The sequence below is a fragment of the Marmota monax genome, unplaced genomic scaffold (genome assembly GCF_021218885.2).
Source record: "Marmota monax isolate L192 unplaced genomic scaffold, Marmota_monax_Labrador192_F-V1.1 WCK01_AAM20220418_F8-fsc00016, whole genome shotgun sequence".
NCBI classification, from domain to species: Eukaryota; Metazoa; Chordata; class Mammalia; order Rodentia; family Sciuridae; genus Marmota; species Marmota monax.
The window spans coordinates 10,048,210-10,071,462 of NW_026695209.1; the positions used below are offsets into that span (position 1 = coordinate 10,048,210).

The following is a 23,253-nucleotide window of genomic DNA, read 5'->3' on the forward strand; positions in this document are numbered from 1 at the left end:
CACTACATTTTTTGTTCTTGCTTAAGATCGGATTCCTGGCTTCATGCTTGCAATCAACGTATCTTAATTAAATCCCTCCTGTAGATTTGAATTTACTTGCCATCTGGAATGCAAGAGCAGCTCAGAGACTTTTAACTTAATTGGGGTGCAAGCCCTTTTGTTTGGCCTCAGTGTTGTTTGGCAGCCTGGTCCTGTTGCTGCTGTCTGGGGGCAAGTTTCCCTGCAGACTGAAGTCAGCAAAATGAGACATCAGGAAAAGTGCTGATGCCTGACCACTGCAACCCAAAACCACTTAATTAATATACAGGTTTAATGCACTTGGTAATTAAAATTTAATTCTTTTAAGATATACAATGGGAACAACTCCTCTTGCAAGCATTTAATCCATTGTACTGCTAAGAAAGAAGTCAAGAAAGGAATTGAAATGGGTTGTTCCTCCTTTTTAAGCATTAATTACACCAGGGATCAGTAAAAGGATAGCATGTGCTTAGCCTTGGTTGATTGATTACTAACTATTCTTGCTAATTTTTGAGGCTTCTCTTTTGTAAAGACAAAGAAAGACTTTTTTTTTTTGGTACCCATGGGTGCATTATCACTGAGCTATCTTCTATCCCATTTTACTTTTTATTCTGATTCTGAGACAGGGTCTTGCTCAGTCGCTTAGGGTCTCACTAAATTGCTGAGGCTAACCTCAGACTCGTGATCCTCCTGCCTCAGCCTCCTGAGTTGCTGGGATTACAGGCATGGGCTACCAGACCTGGCTAGATAATTTTTTCTTTATTAAAGGGAATCTGTGTGTGAAGAGATGCCCTTCTAAAAGTACAGAATAGCACTGGAATATAGACAATGCTACAAAAACATTTAAACTCTCACCCAAACAAATGAAGCACATGAAGATTATTAAGCAGATAGACAGGGGCCCAAACCATGTTTTCATCTTCTTGACACTTTTAAATTAATTTACCAAAGGACTCATATATATGTCATTTGAAAAGAGGATAATCAAGCACCTATTGGGTGAAAAAAGAATAGATCCTAATGGAATTTTGCTTCCTACCTATATCTTCCACAAAACAACCAAAACACTTTCCTGTCAAATTTAAGAAATGTCTTTTATATTCATTTTCTAGAAGAAGCACAATTTACATTAGCAAATCAAAAGAAAATCCTGTATAAGATGTTTTACTTTTTTTAATATAGTATTTCCTTTTTTTTTTTTTAAGCCATGGAACTGTTTTAGAAACTGACAGTAAGATTTTTCTCATCAATAGTCCAAGAAACATATTTGGAAAAAGATTTGATTCCCCAACTCCCACCCCACCCGAACTTTAACATTTGATCATTTAACAAAGCTACTGGAGTATAAATAAAGCACTTTATTGGCCTTGTAAAAATTCTTGTATTCAGTAAGTATTTTCACATATGCTCCAAAATTCATGTACAACATTGCATAGCAGAACTATGTATTGTAGCTCAAAACAATACACATTCCAATATTCTTCAATGGTAGAATAGATAAATCATGTGCAGTATAACACAATGCATTTATCAAAATGAAGAAGTGACTAATAACAAGACACCAGGGACAACTTGCATGAAGGCAAATTTGAAACAAACAAAATGATGCGTATTATATGATTCTGTTTATTCAAAATTGGATTGGTCCTTTGCCCTAAACCCAAACATTAAAGACCTAACTTTCAGCCCCTCAAAATGTAATCTTATTTGGAAATAGAATCATTGCAATTGTAATTAAATAAGGCAAGGTCATAGTGCAATAATGTGTGACTCTAATCCAACATGACTGGAGTTTTTATAACAGGGCTCAATTTGGATACACATACAAGCATCACGTGAACATGCTAGAGAAAAGACATAGACCAGCACATGGCCTTCAGAAGGAACCAACCCTGCCAACAAATTGATTTTGGGTTTGTGGCCTCCAGAACTACAAGACAATACATTTCAGTTGTTTAAATCCCCTAGTTGTCGGTATCTTGTTATGGCAGCTACTGTAGTTTGCTAGCTACTGGCAAACTAATGCAACACCAAAACTTATTTCTCCATTAGAAGTCAAGATAGTGACTATCTTTGGGTGGGTGGAGAGGAGCAAAGGACAGCCACTTGTAGAGAGAAGAAGTTGCAAGGGAGGGAACTAGCATTCTTTTGATCCCAGTGCTAGTTACATGTGCATATCATTCTATAAAAGCTCAACCAGCTGTATGCTTAAGATTTGTGCACTCTGGGGGCTGGGGATGTGGCTCAAGCGGTAGCGCGCCCTCCTGGCATACGTGTGGCCCGGGTTCGATCCTCAGCACCACATACAAACAAAGATGTTGTGTCTGCTGAAAACTAAAAAATAAATATTAAAATTCTCTCTCTCTCAAAAAAATTGTGCATTTTCCAGTTTATACATTATACATCACTAGATCCACACATTTATAAAGAGAGAAATATTTACTAATATTTTTCCTTTGAGGAACTTTCACGTTCAGTCTAAAGGGAAATACAGACAAAGTCAGGAGAAATTATAATATTGAAATGAATTCTGAAAAGTGATACAGTTGAAGTAAAAATGAAACACATTGTCTTGGTGGGTGGAGTTGGACAGAGAATAAACTTTCATAAGAATTTAATGACAGAAAACTGGTACTTGAAGAATGGGTACAAACAGCAAACAGCATCTACAACTGTAAGAGAAAAAAGTAAAAACAAGTAAAAGAGACCATGACCCATTTAAGAAACTAGAAGTTGCTCCACTTGACTGGCACCTAAAGTGGAAAGTGTGACACCTGGAGAGAGGAGGAAGGAGAAAGAGCAATGTCTAGAATATGGAGAGCTTTCAAAGAAACTGGAGGGCATTTAGGCATGGTTATGACTTAATTAGAAACCAATCAATGCTTTTCTTCAGATATTGAGGGAAACATGTATAAATCCATAAATATAAACCCTTCCTTTTGCAAAATGGAATTGAGCCTGCAAATTCCAGAAAAGGATTTTTTGTTCAAGCTAATTGCAAGGTTGACATTTTATACAAAGTACATTCACCAAAGATAAGGTGTATGTTTTATGTTTTTGAAAAGGTATAAACTTTAACCTAAAAAATAATTTAGGGGTCTATTAGGAAAGCACTGGCTTTAAAGTTAAGTGCACCTGCCTTGGAGACCATGTCCTCAGGCCCACTAGCCTTCTGACACTAAGGAGATCACTTTATTTCTCTAGATGTTCATTTCTCATCTGTGATTGGAAGAAATCAACATCTTTAAATGAGATTCACAAATAAAATTCTTGCATTAGATTTCTCTTTGTACATGATAGATTATTACAAATTTAATCATTTTACACAAATACATTATGTTACAGTTCTCTAAGTCCAAAATGAGAGTCTCACTAGGGCACTCAATGTGTCTGGAGGAAAGTATTCCTTGCTGGAGAGTCTCAGGAAGAGACTCCATTTCCTGGCCTATTCTGTGTGCTAAAGGCCACTACATTCTTTGTTCACGACCCTGATCCTCCACTGCCAAAGCCAACAATGTCAGCAAGTCTGATCAAGTCTTTCTTATGCTGACATCTGTTTCACCCTGTGACCACAAGGTGCTCCATTTTTAATGCCTCCCATGACTGTATTAGTCCCACCTGAAGAATCCCCATCTCAGGACCCTCAACCTCAATCACACATGCAGAGTCCCTTTAGTCATTTAAAGTAACACATTCACAGGTTCTAAGGATTAGAGTATGGACTGGTGGGTCTACTTACCCCAATACTAACCAGTGCTCAACTGTCAGTTTGTTTTTAAATTCCAGTTTTTTATCGAACAAACAAGTCATCATTTGGTAAGAAAAACCCACTCCAATAATATTTAAAGATATCTTGCAAAACTAAAGTTTGCAATCTCTGATACGGATTCTTTTGATCAAAATGGTCTCAAGACAACAGATAACTTGTAATAAGTGGAGGTAGAAGAAATGAAAATAGTTCACATAGTATGATCATTACCATTTCCAACCTTATGTCCCAGTTAATTCTCTGCCAATCATTTGTGTTTAAGCATAATCCAAAATTTTCTCAACCTATATAAAGAGTTTCCCAACATTGGTGCTACTGGTGTTTTGTACTGGGTAATTCTTTATTGGGTGGGGAACATCTTTTGTCTTATGTATTATAGACACGTAGCAGCCTTCTATTCTCTTCCCATCAGATGTCAGCAGAACCCTCTGCCCTGCCCAGTTGTTAAAAAAGAAGTGTCTCTTGATATTGCCAAATATCCCTGGGGGGTCAAAATTTCCTACAGTTGAGAACCATTGCTCTGAACTTAAATCTATTAGCTGTCTGGTTAATGGAGTCACATTTGAAGAATAGCACTAAAAGTAAAATTTGAACACACTGCCAAAATGTTTGTAAAAAATTAACCTACTTGTGATAAATGCCTACATGCATAATATACCAATAAAATTGAAGAGTATCTATTCTGATGCATGCATTTCTTAAAATGTCATTTTTCTCAGCAATGTGCCTGAGTATGTAGGTAAAGTGAATAGCATAAAAAGAAGTTGCAGGTGCAAGGTAATATGAGAGTCTGTCCTCTAATTAAGTCTTTTGAATAATCTGTACTTCTGTCTTTTCCCTAGCAAAGCAATACCAATAAGCACTTTTCCTACATAGTGCCTTCTGTTGCCACTTTCAAAGTTTCAGGCAAATGCTAAAAGGGGTCATCTTCTTAGAACTGGAGGTTGGATAAAGAAAGTAGGAGTGATTGAATAGTATTCAAGATTGAAAGAAAGAAAATTATCTACATGAAGCCTATTGTATATCAAGCTCTGAATATTTTCCTCTTTCATGAAATGGAGTAATTGTCTTTTATTTTCACTCCCACCACTCATAATAACTTGCTTCTGGCTTCTAGTATCTCTAGAAATTCTGCTAATGATGAACACCTGAATCTTGGGGTGGGGGGATTCTTGGAATCTTTTGTGATTGAAATGAATCCTCAAATAAAGCGAACTTTAAAATCATATTCCTGTTCTAATTACCCGATTTATTATTGGCTTTTCTTCTTTTTACTTCTTTTCCAGAATGGACTTATTTTCAATTTTCTAATATATTATAGTATAATTATATTCATTTGTTTGGGCAACATAATCTATAAAATTCGTAACCAGAAAGTTAGAATGAATAAAATAATTGTGACCTTATCCCTAAATTCTATGTCAAAGACATTATATGGATTATGAACATTTGGAAAATATTAAATTGAATAGAGTGAAATAATCCATTCCAAAACTTAGCAAAATAGTATTACTATCAACCAAGCCTCCAGCAGTAGGTCTGGCCAATATAATCCACAGCTATAAAAGACCTGTGTACACATTGGACAGTATCCAGTAATTACTGCAGATGATGAGATAGTTTGGAAGAGGGCATTTTTTTTATTCACATGTTATGGCCCAAATGAGAACATCTGCCCCAAGGCATTATGGGCACACCATCTGCTCTTTGGCCGGCACAACCTGCCTGAATGAAGAGAAATAAAGTTTTCATGGAGAAATATACAAATAGAATTTTAGCAGAATATATCTATAATGTTCCTGGCAAGTCAAATAGTAAAAGAATACACTTTTCAGTTCAACATTTGTTCATCATGATTATAGAAGATGTGATTTCATTTATTTTTAATCACAAGGATTTCTTTCTGAATAGTTCCCAGATGTATAATGGTAAGGAAGACAGGCTGTAGAAGGAGGACACTCTCAATTGGTTAATAAATAGAAACACCCTCATAAACATTATGACAAATTGCATTTTCAAAGATAGCCACAGCATATCTTGCATTTTACACACTCTGGGCTTCTTTGACCTGACCTTATACTTCTGCAACTGAGAGGCAGTACTTGCAAAATACTCCCTTTGAATGTGAGTGGGTGTGTGACTTGCTTGTAACCAATAGAAAGGAGGATGGTGATGAGAGTGGTCCCACCAGCTTTCTTCCCTTGTTCACTGCAACCCTTGCCCTTGAAACCCTGAACTTGCATGCCAGCTGCCATGCTATTAGGAAGTAAAACCACTGGGAGAGGCCAGTTGCTGACAGTCCTAGAGTCTGAGTTCTCCCAGGACAGGGGTAATATTCTAATGACTATGCATCAGATAATACTAAACCCCAAACCTTCTTCCTACCTGTTAAATCTTTTGCCTGAAGTCTCAGACATTGTAGAGCAGACAAAAGCCATTTCCACTCTGCGTGTAGGAATTTCCTTGAGCACACTTGATTTATATCACTAAATTTGAACATGTTTGTTTCAGGGAAATAGTCATATGAACACGTGGGATAATCATAGGTAAATATATTTTAATATGATGTTCACGTTAAATTTAGCAAGAACAATGACAAATCTATGGTTAGTATTATATTGCCTCCTGACAGTAGACTTTAAAATTAGGTTCCAACAGATTTTGCTTTACCAGTTATATAGATGATTGGGTTTCATTTTTATTAAAATTATTTTTAACAATAAAATGTTTAATTCCCAAATTTGTAAGCAAATGTGAACTTTTTGAGCAGCCTTTTTTTTCTTTGAAGATAAATTATTAAAAGTAAGTGGCTTTTTGGAGTGTCTCTTTTTATTTTATTTTATTTTATTAGTTACACATGACAGTACAATGATCTTGACACTTCATACATTTGAATCAAATGGGTATAATTTCTCATTTTTCTGATTGTACAGGTTGCAGAATCACATTGGTCATACAGTCACATATATACATATAGCAATAATAATGTCTATTTTATTCTGCTGCCCTTCCTATCCCCCTCCCTCTCCCCTCCCCTCCCATCACTTCTCTCTATGCAATCTAATGTGACACACTTCTTTTTTTTCCCCCTCACAACATCATACATGTGTTCTGTATAACGATGAGGGTCTCCTTCCATCTTCCGTGCAATTCCTCTTCTCCCCCACTTTCCCTCCCACCTCTCTTCCCTATTTAATGTTAATCTTCTTTCATGCTCTTCCTCCCTATCCCATTTTGAGTCAAGTGAAGTTAGCCAATCCCTAAAAAACAAATGCCAAATGTCTGGAGTGTCTCTTTACCCATACAGTACAAAATTTTTGTCAGATCTCTTAGATAAAGTGAATGAGTCACTTTTGTTTCCCTCTCAGAGACTAAGGTGAAAAGAAATTCATCAGGCCACATACTTCAGCAAGCAATATAATCTCCCAGTTGCTGTCTGAGTATCCATCACTACAAAGTTGAACCCCACTAGTAATTGACCTCTGACCTGAATGTGAAAGTTCAATGTCTACAAAGTCTTGGACATTGGTTCCAGGATTTCCTTTTAGTGAACTGATAGCCCTTAAATTTTAAAACTTTTTAGTGTCAGTGACCTTAGTCTGGCATTACTTAGCCATTTAAGCTAGCCTTGAAAGGACTAGAATTAAATCAGTAGCTTTCTCACAAGACAGAAGCCTAAAGGCTCCATCTGAAAGAAAAATTCCAGTCAAGATCATTGTTTCCATGATATACTTTCTAATGCCAATAGGCTGATTAAGAAAAACAGCTTTCTTATTGACAAGTTACATAAGATTTAGCCAAACTTGATGGCTTTGTATTTATACTTCAAGTTTTCTCTAAAATGCTCAAAGCTCTTTCTTCCAGTCTTATCATCTTTAAATTATTCTTAAGGGATATATTGAGAGTGGACACTGCTATCTCTAGTTGAGAGTAAGGTCTTTGCAGAATTAGTGGAAAAGCACATATTCTCCTGGCTCCTGTTTTTTGGTGGAAAAAGTTCAACTATACTAATATCCCCAACCTCTAAGTCCAAAAGTTTACTTTCTTTCCTTCAGAGGGAAATTTGTAAGAAGCTTTCAGAGATTAGTTTATACACAGTAGCACAAATTATGTGTCCCTCCATGCCATTGGGTTTACAAAGGAACACAAAGCCTGACATCCTTGGGCACTGTGATTGGGTGAGGCTGACTTATTAAGCTGTGCTCTGGTATCAGATTTATCAGAAATGTTGATGTCAGTTTGATCTCTCAGCCTAGCTTCTATTCCATTTCTCATTTGGTTCCATATTCTGGTGGGAAACAGAGTATTATAAATAGTCCCCTATAGTTTGAACAGAATAAAGAAATATGTTGGTCTAACCTCCATGTTATAATTCACAGTTCAGATTTGCTAGAAGCCCCTCTTAAGTGCTTCTTTCCCCAGCATTACTTCAGGTTTGTCCTCAATAAGCCAAGCTATGCCCTGTGTGGCAATGACTGTTCCTGCACACCACTATCATCCCAGTCTTTCTCCTATCCTTCCCAACTACAATTTCTGCTCATCTCCATCCTAGAATCTCTTATAAGGACCAATTTTCTCCATCAAATTTAAGCTCTTAATGAACAGTGAACACATTATCCTCATTTTTGTTTCCTCCAATTTTAATACAGAACATTAAACAGAGAAGTTACACCATAAATATTTGCTAATTCATTGTTTTAGATATAAATGATATGGTGAGCAGAATTCTAAAGATGTGGTCCCAAGATTTCCATCCCTGGGTTATTCAATCAAACACCAGTCCAAGTACTGTGGGGACTTTGGTAGATGTGGTTAAAGTTACTTATTAACTTACCTTTGTTGATGAAGAAAAATATTTCCTCTGTCTTCTTACTTCTGCATTTAGGGTATCTATGAATTAAATTAATAAAAATAAGATAGACACGTAATTTTATTAATATTTACATAAATAATTAATTTTGGGGAAGTGACCAGGAAATATATGAGGAAACTAATGGAATGGAAGATGAAGATTATTTTAGTAATGTCTGCTTATGAAAACTTATTTTGGTGTCAACTTCCCATCTTTTCTATGAGTATTTTTTTCCCTCCTTGGTATAGGAGTAGGGGAGGCACCTACATAAGAGTAGAACAGAGAACTTGACCTGTTGATTCTCAAATGACATCAGCTCAAAATAATTCTTATGCCAAGGTAGCATATTATGGAATGGCATATTCTGATCCTCTAAACATAGGAAAATTATTTTGTATTTACCAAGATATATAAACCTAATCATATGATCCATTGAAAGCAAAAAAATAAGGCAAAAAAAAAATATCAGAGGGGAAGACAGAAGATATATAATGCAAAAGGGAGTCAAACTTTTGAAGCATGAGAATGATTCAACCTGCCATGTGGGTTTTGAAGATAGAGAAAGTTGGAATGAATCAAGGAATTTGGCAGCTTCTAGAAGCTATGAATGACCCTCAAAGGATAGTCAACAAGAAAATGAGGCCCCCAGTTCTGTAGTTACACGGAACAGAATTCTGCCAGTATATTTAACAAGATTGGAAGTTCATTTGCCCCCAGGACAAATGGAAAGAAAATCAACACTGCTGGTACCTTAAGTTTGACTTCATAGAATATAAACTAGCTAAGCCAAACTGTGCCTGAACTTTTGTCCTCCTAAATAAGTAAATTGGTGGGCTTTTTAAGGGGCCATTTTTATCAATGTGTCATGGCAGCAATAAAAAATTCACAGAGAGAATACTACTTATAATACTTATGTGTAGTCTGCTGCAATCAAGGGGATACTTGAGATAAATACGGGAATCTCTACAGGACATCAAGACTGTGAGATAGCCCCAAACCAGGGTTTTTCACCCATGCAGATGACTGTGGACATTCCTCCTCTTCACTTCTTGCCAGAAGATGTATTAGTATTCACGTAATTATTGTAGCAATCTATATCTTAATATTTACATGTTGTAGGCAGAATTCTGATGGTCCCCCAAGATCCTTCATCCCTAATATACACATTCTGAACAATTCTTTCACTTGAGGATCTATGCTACTGCTGGAATAGCTTTATATCACATCTTATAAGATATACACAGCAATGTGGAATAGGATTTTAATATTGGGAAATAGAATTAAACTTATGTTGAAGAAATAAGCTGCCATATTTTGAGAGGATCACATGGCTAGAATCTGAAAGAAGCCTCTAAAAGCTGAGAGCAATCCCTGGCCCAAAGACAGCCAGAGATTGGGGACTTCAGTTCTACAACTGCAAGGTACAAAATTTCCTCCAACAACCTCAGTGAACTGTGAAGGGGACCCTGAGCTCCAGATGGGAACTCAGCTTCAGCCTATACATTGATCTAAGTCTAGTGCCATCTTGCAGAGAGGTCTCTATTGATCAGACTTAGACTTTGTGATAGTAAATTGTTATGCAACAATATATAACTAATATAGATTTGATAAGTTAGTCCATGCCTATCATTTTCTAGATGATCCTTCCAAGAGTAAAAATCCTACAAATGCATAACTGCTAATGAGTTGTAGAGTTGGTACTAAAATTCAGGTTTTAGTTTTGTGCTTTCATGGGATATATACCTGTTATCTGTTGAATGGATTATTCATGTGTTCCAAATTATTCCATATCTTTTATCAAACAATTAAAATAATTCCTATACTATAATTCCAATAGACTTTAAATAGATTCATACATACATACACATGCACACACATGTACACTCACATATTGTAAATACATATTGCCTACAATTGACTGAAATCTTCCCCCTAAAATTAATGTTAAAATCCTAGCCCACAATGGGATGGTATCAGAAGGAAGGGCCTTTAACAAGTAGTTAAGTGATGATAATGAATCCCCTCTAATAAGATTAGTGCCCTTATGAAAATTATATCAGAGAGCTCTCTATTTGCATCATTCAAAGATGCAACAAGATGTCCTAAGTCTGCAGTCCAGAAGAGGGCCCTCCCCTGCTGAGAGCCATAGCTTGTATCCTCCCCTTCTGCTTGTAGCAGATTATTTATGGTGTTTGTGTAAAAACCACTATGGTCGTTATTTAAATTAAACAAAAGGGGGAAATGTTAGAGTCTGTAAACAAGTCAAGATGTCGTCTGGCATTTTGCAGAGGGAGTGGTTTGTGAAGTAACTCCAGCAAGCTATTAAGTGTGGCGATTCCTTATTGGTTGACTGCTGTATCTAGTTTATGTTAATTAAGATAAGCTGTGTGTAATGTATATATACCCCTCCAGGCCTACAATAAACGGCTCCCACTCCAGCTGTATCAATTTACACAAGTTGCTCGTCACCCCCCGGGTTATTCTGCTGCAGCCGGACTGCGGCACTCCCCAGAATCCAACTATGATGACACTCTGGTCCTGGTATTCCTGCTTACCTGTAAGAAATAAGTTTCTAGGTTGATAGGCCATCCTACCTATGGTAGCTGGACATAACAGCTTGAATTGAGATAGCTGCATCCTAGTTAGCAACCTTCCTATCAAAGGACAATTCAACCTACGGACAGCCATTTAGGTGATATTAACTTCTACACGACAGGGGCAACTCTCCTCCAGAAAATTTAAATTTTTTGATATTTGTAATTAATTTGATATTCTCATTGGAATGTACCACAGTGAAGTCTGTGTCTGTTCTCACTTATTAATATCACTTAGGGTGATATTAATAAGTGTAGTTGAAAGAATAGACCTTACATGCTTCTATAAGCAAAAAGAAATTCACATTACAAACTCATAAGACTCTCTCTCTTAGGAAAAAAAAAACACCAAATTTTCTTGTAAATGTTTGATAGATATGATTCTGAATATTATACAATCTTTCTAAATAATACCAAATACCACTGCCAACAAAACAAACTATGTGTACATACAACGTACAGTATTCATTTTCTATCGGGAAAACAGCATTTAACCTCAGAGGTATACATGTGTCTTTCACTGTGAGACCCCTTTTCCTGAGACTGACCAGACCTGACAATTATTCCCAAAGGGAATAGCAATAAAAGAAGGCAAGAGAACAATTCATCAAAAAAGCCATTTTCTTTTTCTTCTTTTTCCTTCAGATGTCATTAAAACTGAATCCAAAACCTGACTCTCATGGTTATGTTTTACTTTTATAAATCAGGAAGAAATTAAAAAGGACAGGGAAACAAATTAAAACAGAATGTCCAGCAAGGAAAAAATAAATTCACTAAACAGAAAGCAGGAAGGCCCTGTATTAAGGGGGGATTATTCCAGGCAAAAAAAGCTTGCTTTTATAATAAATTGGTGTTTTTATCCAGTGACTAACAAGTGGGAAAGGGGTTCCAACTGAACGTTTTCCCATTTGACAGCCAAGATTCAGAATTGAGATTTAAACCCTGGATAAATTTGAAATAAATTTCCACTTGAATATTGATAATAAATAGAAAGACAAAGATATTTCTGGGTTAATATAAAATTTTCCAATCTTAGTAACTAAACTGCTTAGCTGTATGTACTTTCAAGATACAATGAAATATGTAGCGTATAAATGTATGGTAATGAGTCTTAATTTTTCTTTTTACTCTTTCTTATTATTTATTCATCTATTCTTGGTTCTGAGATTGAACCCAAGGCCACTGTACCACTGAGCTACATCTCCAGTCCTTTTTATTTTTATTTTGAAACAGGGTCTTGCCAAGTTACCAATGCTGGCCTAGATCTTGCAATTCTTCTGCCTAGGCCTCCACAGATGCTGAGATTACAGGAATCCACCACCATGTGACCTGCTATAGTGATATATCTTGTACAAGAAAAAAATCAGAAAGAAAAAGTAATTTGCTTAATTTTTAATATTTGGAGCCTGGCTTATGTGGCTTTACACCTCATAACCAACTCAATGTGAGATGTATTTATTCATTCCCAATTAAAGAATAAAGTATGTATGCATGTAAGTACAATAAATCTCTCTAAAATCTATCTATTTTCCCACAGACCCTAACTTAAATTTTATTTTATAACTTCTCTTAAATCTTAGAAAATATTCTTGTATACATAAAAATTATTAAACAATAATTCTTTGCTCTCTGAGAGACTTTTTAAAGTGTTTATTTTGCAATGTATTTTGAAAATATAGTTTTTAAAAATATTTATGATCTTCATGGAATTTTTAATTAGATTTTTAGAGATCTAAAGTTTGCCTTTGCTATGAATTGCAGTTGCTTATAATCCTAATTTTAAAAATCCCTTTTTATTTATTTATCTATTTATTTATTTATTTGAGAGAGAGAGAGAGAGAGAGAATTTTTTAATATTTAGTTTTCGGTGGACACAACATCTTTATTTTTTATTTTATGTGGTGCTGAGGATCGAACCCAGCGCCCCACGCATGCCAGGCAAGCGCGTTACCACTTGAGCCACATCCCCAACCCTAAAAATCCCTTTTTTAAATATGAAAACCTCTACCAAAAAAAAGTGGTGCCAATGTGCTCTGCATATAATAAGTTACTTGAAGTTACCATGAATGATTGCTATTGTCTTTGTCTTGTACTAACAGATGTTCATTCTCACAACCTCATTGTGTGGCTGCCTAAATAACCTGGTTTTCTCACATGCCACTTCTCCCAAAATATAGTTACTAGAAGGCCCCAATGAATTTCCTTTTATGTGTGTACCAGAAATTAATTACACCAACCACAGACAAAAGGTGATCCTTGGAATGACTGTTTAAATCAATCCTGCTTCATCACTGAAGTGGAGGGAGGAGCCTACCTTCCTGAGCATGTGCTCACCAACCTAGTAGCTCAACAAAACTGGGCTTCAAAAGAGAAATAATACAAGGGGGAGAAATGAATGACAGTAGAGGGGGTAGAGAGAGAAGAGGGGAGGGGAGGGGAGGGGAGGGGAGGGGGGATAGTAGAGGATAGGAAAGGCAGCAGAACACAACAGACACTAGTATGGCAATATGTAAATCAATGGATGTGTAACTGATGTGATTCTGCAATCTGTATATGGGCTAAAAATGGGAGTTCATAACCCACTTGAATCAAAGTGTGAAATATGATATATCAAGAACTATGTAATGTTTTGAACAACCAACAATTAAAAAAATAAATGAAAAAAAAATAAAAAAATAAGAAAAGAGAAATGAAGAAAGCAGTTAATTGATAGGCCAGGTGGTAGCAAGCTACAGTCACATTCTTTTGTTTACATGTTGTCTATGGCTCCTTTCACACTAGAAAGCAGAGATGCGTGGATGTGACGTAGACTACATGACCTACAAAACCTGAAATATTTACCAGACACTTTGAAGAAAATGTATGCCAATCCCTGAACTAAAGCAATCAGAAGTATCTTTCACAACTTATATAACAAAGACTAAAAAGTTCTAGAACCATTCATTATAATTATGATAAGAAAATTATGATTATTTTAAATTCAAATATGTTGTATTTGAAATCTGTTAAGTTTTACATTATTTTTTTACACAATAATTGGGGACCATTATTCATTGCTGCATATATTGTGTGATGTTTAAATGAGCATTATCTATTTCCTCAAATATTTATCATTTCTTTATGGTGAAAGCATTCAAAGTTGTTTCTTCTAGCATTTGAAATATATGCTACCCTATGTTACACTAATTTTCGTTAGAGCGTACCCGATCTTGTTCCAATGGTGATTTAGTATTCATTGTTCAATTTTGAGATAATATCATATAAGATATAATAATTGAGACTTATCTATGATCCACACATACAGAACTTACTACTTTAGAGTCTTGTGTTTTTAGTTAGCAGATTCAGCCAGTGGTTAGACAGTTGCTCAAGAGAGATAAGGCTTGGCAAAGCAAATGGAATTGCTGAGAACAGGAGCAGCAAGAGGACAGTCAGCATTTGGAGAGAAGGGTACTACCTTAGTGTGGGGGAAGGCTCTACCTATTTCCACATGACCAGGAGTCTTCTGGAGAATAGTTTGCCCGGTCTGCAGAACACACAGTTCCTCTTCTCTGTACACATGCAGCCAAACTAAAGCATTACTAACCAAATGTACTCTTCAAGTTACTTTTAATCTGAAACACAGAAGTGAAAGGAAGAACTCAGACAAACGTAAAGCCTGGCTAGCTGGATATCTCCAAGGGTTGTAGCATGTTTAAAACACATCAAAACTATTTTCCGATGGTTAGAACATGAAGCTCTTTTCCCTTTGCCAAGAAAAGAACATGGGGCCAAGAAGGTGACGCTAAAGGATTAGAAAAGGGTTATAAAAATGATGAGCCACTTTTCACCCTCTTCCAGGATCCCAGAAAACTAGCAATGGGAAAAAAGAAGGTAGACACTTCAGGTTTGATCAAAATAACATTAGTCAGAAATACTACGAAGTCCAGCAAACTTGAAATAATTCTGATGAGACCAAATTTAAAAAGAGTTTATTTAAAAATATTCTTTTTTGTGATGTTGCAAACAAGAAGACAACATGGAAAAGACACAGATCAGGAGCTATTGTTAAAATAAAAGCAACCAGCGGTATTGGCAAACAATGTGTAGGTATGGTACACTAATGTAAGCTTGTCCCTCATCTTAAAACTTTTCTTGATGTGTGCAAGATTCTTTCTTGATGTACATGCTTAAATCCACAAACACAACTCCAACTTTTGGGTTAGAGGCATGACAGAATTATTACACGTTTTGTGTACATGTTCATGTATGTAAAAGGTTTAAATTTTTCTCAATTATCAAAGGAATCATCAGAGTGAAAGGAAAAATTACCATCATTTGGTTTATTTTTCTCAATAAAAGCACTAAGTTCTCATTCTTAGGCTTTTAACTGGAAGTTTCTCAGCTGTTTGGTAATTATCAAGAATACAAGTAACAATAAATGTTGGTGAGGATATGGGGAAAAGGGTACACTCATACATTGTTGGTGGCACTGCCAATCGGTGCGACCACTGTAGAAAGCAGTATGGAAATTCCTCAAAAACCTAGGAATGGAACCACAATTTGACCCAATTATTCATCTCCTCAGTATATATTCAAAGGAGCTAAAGTCAGCATACTACAGTAATGTAGCCACATCAATGTTTATAGCATCTCAATTCATAATAGCTAATCTATAGAATCAACCTAGGTAGCTACCCTTCAACAGACAAATGGATAAAGAAAACATGTAATATACACACACACACACACACACATGCACACACGCACGCACACACACAATGGAGTATTACTCAGCCATAAAGAATGGCTTTATGACATTTGTGAGTAAATGGATGTATATGGAGACTATCATGCTAAGTGAAATAAGCCAATCCCAAAACACCAAAGGTCGAATGTTTTCTCTGATAGGTGGAAACTAACTAACAATAAGGAGGAGAGGGGAAGAAGAGAGGTTCAGTGGTTTAGACAAAGGGGAATGAAGGGAAGGGAGATGGGATGGAATAGGAAAGACAGTGGAATGAATCTGAACTAAACTTTCTGTGTAGATGTATGAATATACTAGAGTGAATCTTACTATCATGTACATCCATAAGACTGGGGTCCTAATTAAAATAAGATATATTCTATGCTTATATAGTATATTAAAATGGACACTAATGTCCATTCTAAAAAGAACTAATAAATTAAAAAGAAAAAAGCTGAAGAAATATAATATTTCATAAACACTTGGCAGGACCTAAGTCTTTCTTTCTTGAACACATCAACTCTGAATGAAACAGTTTATTGCCTCATTGTTACAGCCTTTCCCCATTCCATACTATACAGCCAAGCTTTAATTCTAAAGTGACTGCCACTCAGTCATTTCATATATAGGTGCAAGGTGAACTTAACATCATTTTGGATGCTGGTTTCTGATGAACATTATGTGTGTGTTCTATGTCATTCAGTTAATTTCACATTCATTCACACAATTTCCTCATAGTAAATTAAAGCAAGTTTTTAACATGAGAAAGATCACTCTTAGAGGGTTTTGTTACTCTGAAGAATAACTAAAAATAAATGAAATTACCATTGTCATAACTTATTTTCAAAGATTCAAAGTTGTGATATTTCATTTTAAAATAATGTTTTGAAATTTTACTTTGTGAATGTGATTCTGAATATAACCTGTTTTCTGGAAGACTTTTTCTTTTCTCTTAGAGAACATATTAATATTTATTACTTTCTAAACTCACTTGCCCTGCTTTCACCCCAAATTCAATAATAATGTAGAAATAAAAATAGAAATATCTTCATACACAGGAAGGTAGGAGGGAGTTACATTTTCTCCCTAACATATAGGGAAATAAGAAGTAAAAAACATTTAATATTTTAAATAAGATAGCTTAATATAAATATCTAAACTTCTTTATAGAGAAATAGAGGGTTATGAGAGAGCTTATTGTGGAATAGAATCTATAAGTGCAAAGCCTGAGGTCCATGTGTGAATGTAAATCACTTGAATTAAGCACTTACTGAAATTGCTCCGTGTGATACAGACTAGAAATCATTGCAAGTGACAGAGATACAGGTTGAAGTGAACCAACTTCCACATAACATGGCCTTAAGGTCAGTGTTGTGTATGTAGAATGAAGAGTGATAACTGGAATAAGCTGTACCAGCTCCCCTAAGGGTAAAATAAAATACCTCTATTGTTTTACATTAATACAATACATTGCATTTCAGTGCTTTAAGCTAAGAGATTCATAGAAAAAAATACCATAAGTGACACATGGATTATAATAATTATGAAAAAAAATTATTCTCTCAAATATCAAATAAATCTGATATGATCCCCTTTTTAATAAATGATCCTAGGAATTTAAAGTAAGTCAAGTTTTACATACAAATAGATATAGCTAGCCTCAGATACTAATTGTTCAATCAGATAATCTTATTGACCAAACTCAAGTACTCCAACTAATTACATGCAAAAAAAAAAAAAAATCTTTCAGATCAGCCTGGGTAGCTATCAAAGTATTGGTGTAATTCTGCTAGTTTTGAAAATCTTGCTCATGTTATTGTCTCAATGTAATCACTCATGTTTTGTTTAAAAAAAGATGATGGGATTATGATATCTCAATATAAAAGGGAAAGCAATGTTCAATTATATTGAATACATGTTGAATATATAATTCTGTCAATGGATGACTAATTAATATCCATCGGCACAAAGCAATATTTCATAAATTAGTATATTAAGACTCTGAAAAATCTCTGTGTGCTTTTGAGTATCTAAATAATACATATATGATAATATTTATGATGAACAATTTATATCATTTAATATTTTGGGACCCTATATTAAGTGATATATACATATATTAAAACATTTTATTCTAAAAACAACACTAGGAACTATTTCTTGCAGTAGTGGGGCTTTGCTAGGAAGGTGCTCTACCACTAAGCTGCACCCACAGCCCATTGAGAACTATTATTATTCTCATCATTCAGATGCAGAAACTGAGGCACATTGAGTTTAAGTAAACTGTGAAGTGCTAATATCTGGGAAAACTAGTATTTAATCACAAGCCATCTTGCTTCATAATTCATACTCTTAATCATTTGTTTTAAAAGAATTTATTTACAATAATACTGGCAAAAATAAACAAGGAAATTCATCTCTCTATATAAAAAGCACTACTGGCCATAAAAATTTAAATGGTGAGTTTTTCTGTTATTTGTGATATTGAAGATGTTAGACAAATAGATATTGGAAAATTATTGGGCATTGAGATAAAATAAAACAGATCAATTGACAAACATTTCAGCAGAATATACCCATGTTGCAGTGTTTCTCCATTTGTCTTCTTAGTATGTAAGGAGGAACTTAACCCAAAGTCTATGCTCCTAGCACTTGGTGTCTTGACAAATACTATATTTATGTAATTACCAATTCATTTATAAAATATTTTTCTCTGGGATTTCTTAGAAGTCAATCCACTCCAGCCACCGAAAGAGAACACAAATATGGAAGGAAAGATAATGGAGCTATCAGAATTGATGATTCCTATGGTTTTAGTGGAGTCTTAACTACAGCTCTGTTGGTTCTCATTTTGTGATACATATTTAATACTGCATTTCTAAAACCTTAGGACTCTATGTTTGCAGCATCCTGAACATAAAAATGCGGGAAGCATTTAAGTATTCTGCAACCATATAATGCAAAGTAGAACCCAGTCAATCAGTCAGTATGTTTACCACACACTGATCTAGGCATTCAGCCAGCTACGGTCTGCATGTATTTGTCAAAAAATCCTGTAACACCTGATGATTCTCCTAGCAGATCTGACTACACTGTTAATAAGAAAAGACCATTTGAACACCAGGGAACTCCAGATTTGAGAATTCTTAGAGCAGAAAATGGATGGCAGAAAGTCGAGAAGGAAGAAAACTCCCATGGCAATGGAGGCACTGTAGCCTCTCCGGTGACATAGCTCAAGTGGATTTACTGCTATCTGAAATCTGCTCTTTTAACTTTTCACAGCCAGAAACCAAGATGTAACATTGCAATCCCAAATAAATGATTAAATGACTTACTAAATTCTCACAAAATTAATTCATAGTGGAGAATCAACTTCCAGTGCTCACATTTCCTTGAAAAAAATATATATATATTCATATATATATATACCCCCAGTAATTGGACCTGTAAGTTGATTGATGAAACAGAATTAACACAAAACCCAAGGATTGACATGGGAAGTATTTTACTCCAGTAAAGTCTCAAGACATTAATTCTGCCCATGGCAGAGAACCTTTTGCTTATGAATGATCCAAGTCCCTAAAATGTCACATCTCTCTTCCAGGACAATGCTAGAACTGAAATTCCAAAATTTGCTTCTCTAAAAGGAGCTTCTTATGTAAGCCAATCATTTTATCTTTTAATCAAAATTTTCTATGCATATCTAGAGAAAATGATTTCTATTCTCAGTAGGTTTGAGTTTGACCTTTTTCTGTTTTATTTTGTTTTACTCTCAAAAAGCAAAATGTTTATGTCTAAGTTCATTAGAGGCACCTTCTTATAACTCTCATTATTCATTCCCCATTGTGTGATCTATTTGACATATAAGATTGGAGAATTTAAATTTTAGGTGAAGCACACATCAGTTCACAGTAGATCAATAATACTCAAGCAGTTGCCAACAATTTCTTCAGGTCAACTAGTCAGAGGCAATGTGGTTTCTTGAAATGCTTCTTAATTCTCATCTTCAGTTTCTTTGTTGCCTTAGCCTAGCTTTCTCCTGATAATCTGTAGATGTAAGCATTTCCACAATATCACATCACCATTTTCTTTTTTCTTCCTACTATTTGTCAAGGGAGATATCCTCCCATTTCTGCCACCATCCCATGACAGTGACCTACAAATATCTGTTCTAAGCCCTAACTTTTCACAGCATTTCCAAATACCTGGATGGAAGTTTCATGTGTATAGCATGCTATCATCTCCAACACTCAATTTTCAGAATAAATTCTTTATCTGCTTTAAAAAACACCCAATTAAATCCAGTCATCGCCTGTGTGGCCCATTTCTAATGATAACACAATTACTCAGACACTAAGCCCTGTCATCCAGAAATTCTTTCCTCTATTGATTTCATTCTGCAAGTGTGTGTGTGTGTGTGTGTATTTCTTTTATTACTTGAGAGTAGCATGGAAATATCTTTCTAGTTTTATTCCCCACTTTTAGTATTTCCATGTTTCATTTTTTGTAAACACTTATACTAAATCATTCTTAAAGCACAGCACATAAAACATTAGGAGCTTTAGGCTTTACTTGCAAATAAAGCTCAAGAATCCATCATTGCAGCAAACCCATTTTCTAGGTTTACCTCCATTGGTCTTCAATATGTTGATTGGCTTTCTTTTATAATTGATGCATGTGTGTATATATATATATATATATATATATATATATATATATATATATATATATATATATATCACACCTTTATCTTTTGTTTTATGCTCCTTGAATTACAATGGGTAACACCCTGATAAAACCATCATAAAGTGAAACATTGTAAGGTGAAAATACATTTGATACTCCAAACCTATGAAATAGCATAGCTTAGCCTGGGTAATGAACTACATCATCGACACCAGGTGAGACTCACTAACACCTAAACAAACAAACAAACAAAAATGCTCTTTTGCCAATATCTAAGAATGCAAAACAACTAAGCTAATAAAACATTTTACATCTTAAAATGAAAAAGCAGCAAATACGAAAGTCTTTATGTAAACAAAAAAATCACATATTTAAATATGATGAAAGTGCCACAAAGTAGTAATATTACCAAACAGTTAGAGCTCTAAAAGTAATTATATTTATATACTCAATTACACATACACAAAATCCCGATCACCAATACCACCTCCATTACCAAATTCCACATTATTAAAGACAGCAAGAGTATGGACTATTGTACTATTCAGAGTCTTTCTTAATCCCATATGCTGGATCTCTCTCTCTCCTTTTTTTTTTTAGGGGGATGGGTTCTGAAGAGTGAACCCACGGGCACTTAACCACTGAGCCACATTCCCTTTTTTTTATTTTGATAGAGGGTCTCAGTACATTGCTTTGGGCATCACTAAATTGCTGAGACTGGCCTTGAATTTAGGATCCTTCTGCCTCAACCTCATGAGTTGCTGGGATTTCAGGCATGTGCCACCACCCCCATCTGTCCAGTTGTTATGATTTGGATGTGAGGTGTCGCCCAAAAGCTTATGTGTGAAACAATGCAAGAAAGTTTGGAGGAGAAATTATTTGATTAAGAGAGCCTTAACCCAACCAATAAATTAATCCCCTGATTGGATTAAGGAAAGTGGTAACTGAAGGTGGGCAGGGTTTGGTCGGAAAAGGAGGGTAATTGGAAGTGTGACTTTAAGGTATGCATTTGGTGAGCTGAGCTTAGTCTCTGTTTCCTGATCATGCAAGCTGATTCCTTGTGCCCCATTCTTCTGCCCTGATCTTGTTCCTCACCTGGAGCCCAGAGGAAGAGAGCTGGCTATATATGGACTGAGACCTCTGAAAGCATGAGCCCCCAAATAAACTTTTCCTTCTCTAAAACTGTTCTTGTCAAGTCGTTTAGTCACAGTTAAAAAAAAAAAAAAAACTGACTAAAACACCAGCTATTCTTGTACCTGAGAATTTTCAGTCCTCGAACAAGCAGCGAGCCATTGTGGAAAGAGACCTTCAAATTAATATTCAGTTTTCACACTTCACATATCTCCCCTCCCCTGGGGTTGAATAGGTTAAAAAGTGTTTTTCATATAATATTTTGAGGTCTAAGAAAAAAATAAATGTTAGAAAGTCATTGGTGAGTCAAACGGGGAATAGTGTTACATCACTGTTACATTAGAAGGGTTATATATTTGTCATAAAGTGATAAGTGTGTTCAAAGGACAGTGGTTCTGAGTTTATCACTGTCCCTACTATGTAATATTACAGGCCTTTAAATTTTAGGGATTATTGAGTTTACCCTCCCGTTTTATAAGAAAGCAGATGAATGTAATAAGGTTAACTAAACTGGACAAAAGTCAAAGTGAATTATCCATGGCTTCAAATTCTTCAACTCCTTTCTCATCTTTCCAATTACCCTCAGATCCTAGAAGAGTGCACGAAGAATGGACTCTAAAAAGATGCTCTTCCTAGAAATCCAGCCATTTTTATTAAATTAGTCTTGTAAAAGAAGGAGAAGAGAGACACTAGAATTTTTTTTTTCTTCTGCAAATTTAGGTGGCAGAATATGGAGTAGAACAATGAGATAAAGATTGTGACAAATAATTATTTGGGACAAATAATTCAATTAGATAACAGAGCTCTCTTCACACTACAATCCGTGTGGTATATTTCTTCAGTTCTCCTAAGTATTTAGAGTCACTAAATCCGGGTACATTTTCCCAAATCCATTCCCACTTTTTTCTCTATCAATTTTGGACATTTAAGTATAGTAGTCTTTTTTAAAAAATAGTTAAGAAATATTATAACAGGAAATACTACATAGTGCATATGGCAAATGCTAAGCTTGTAGCCTGGAATATACATTGAAATTTCTTAGGTTATTTTAGCTATAAAACTCATTGCCATGATCTGTAACCATTGATGTTTTGTTTAGTTTTCTGAAAGGAACTTCAAAGCCTCAGAGTACCAGAGCATAGCTCCCAAATTTCCCAGGATTCCATTGCACCTGGTGAATATTTCATGTAACCAGGAAATTGTGGTTAGCTCTGGGACAAGCCATTAACTGTTGCATTTCATTTCCTTCAACCCAGGCTCTGCTCCCAGGTTACTTGGACTCTGAATTTTCATGCCTCAAATTCCAATAATAAATTTTATACTACAGAACTCCATAACATCTGTCACTTCATTGGAGGGGAATTCTATCACTTTTATTGAAGATTGCCATTTGTTTTCTCATTTGTATACCTTCTTTTTGTCATAGAATGAACTTTGTCTCCAGTAGATTCTCCAGTGATCTTTCACCCTACTTAAT

The 23,253-nt window shown here is 35.3% G+C and overlaps 1 protein-coding gene across 3 annotated transcripts in view; it reads right to left on the bottom strand.

Moving 5' to 3' along the window:
• Positions 1 to 23,253, bottom strand: part of Chodl (chondrolectin) — a 362,706-nt gene that overhangs the window by 98,047 nt on the left and 241,406 nt on the right. The window contains exon 1 of one of the 3 annotated variants that reach the window (XM_058574541.1): positions 8,622 to 8,668. The exons of the other annotated variants lie outside the window; for them this stretch is intronic. The gene's annotated coding sequence lies outside the window, so the exon portion shown is untranslated. Of the gene's footprint in view, positions 1 to 8,621; positions 8,669 to 23,253 lie in introns of those variants that run through there. 3 annotated transcript variants of the gene reach the window in all.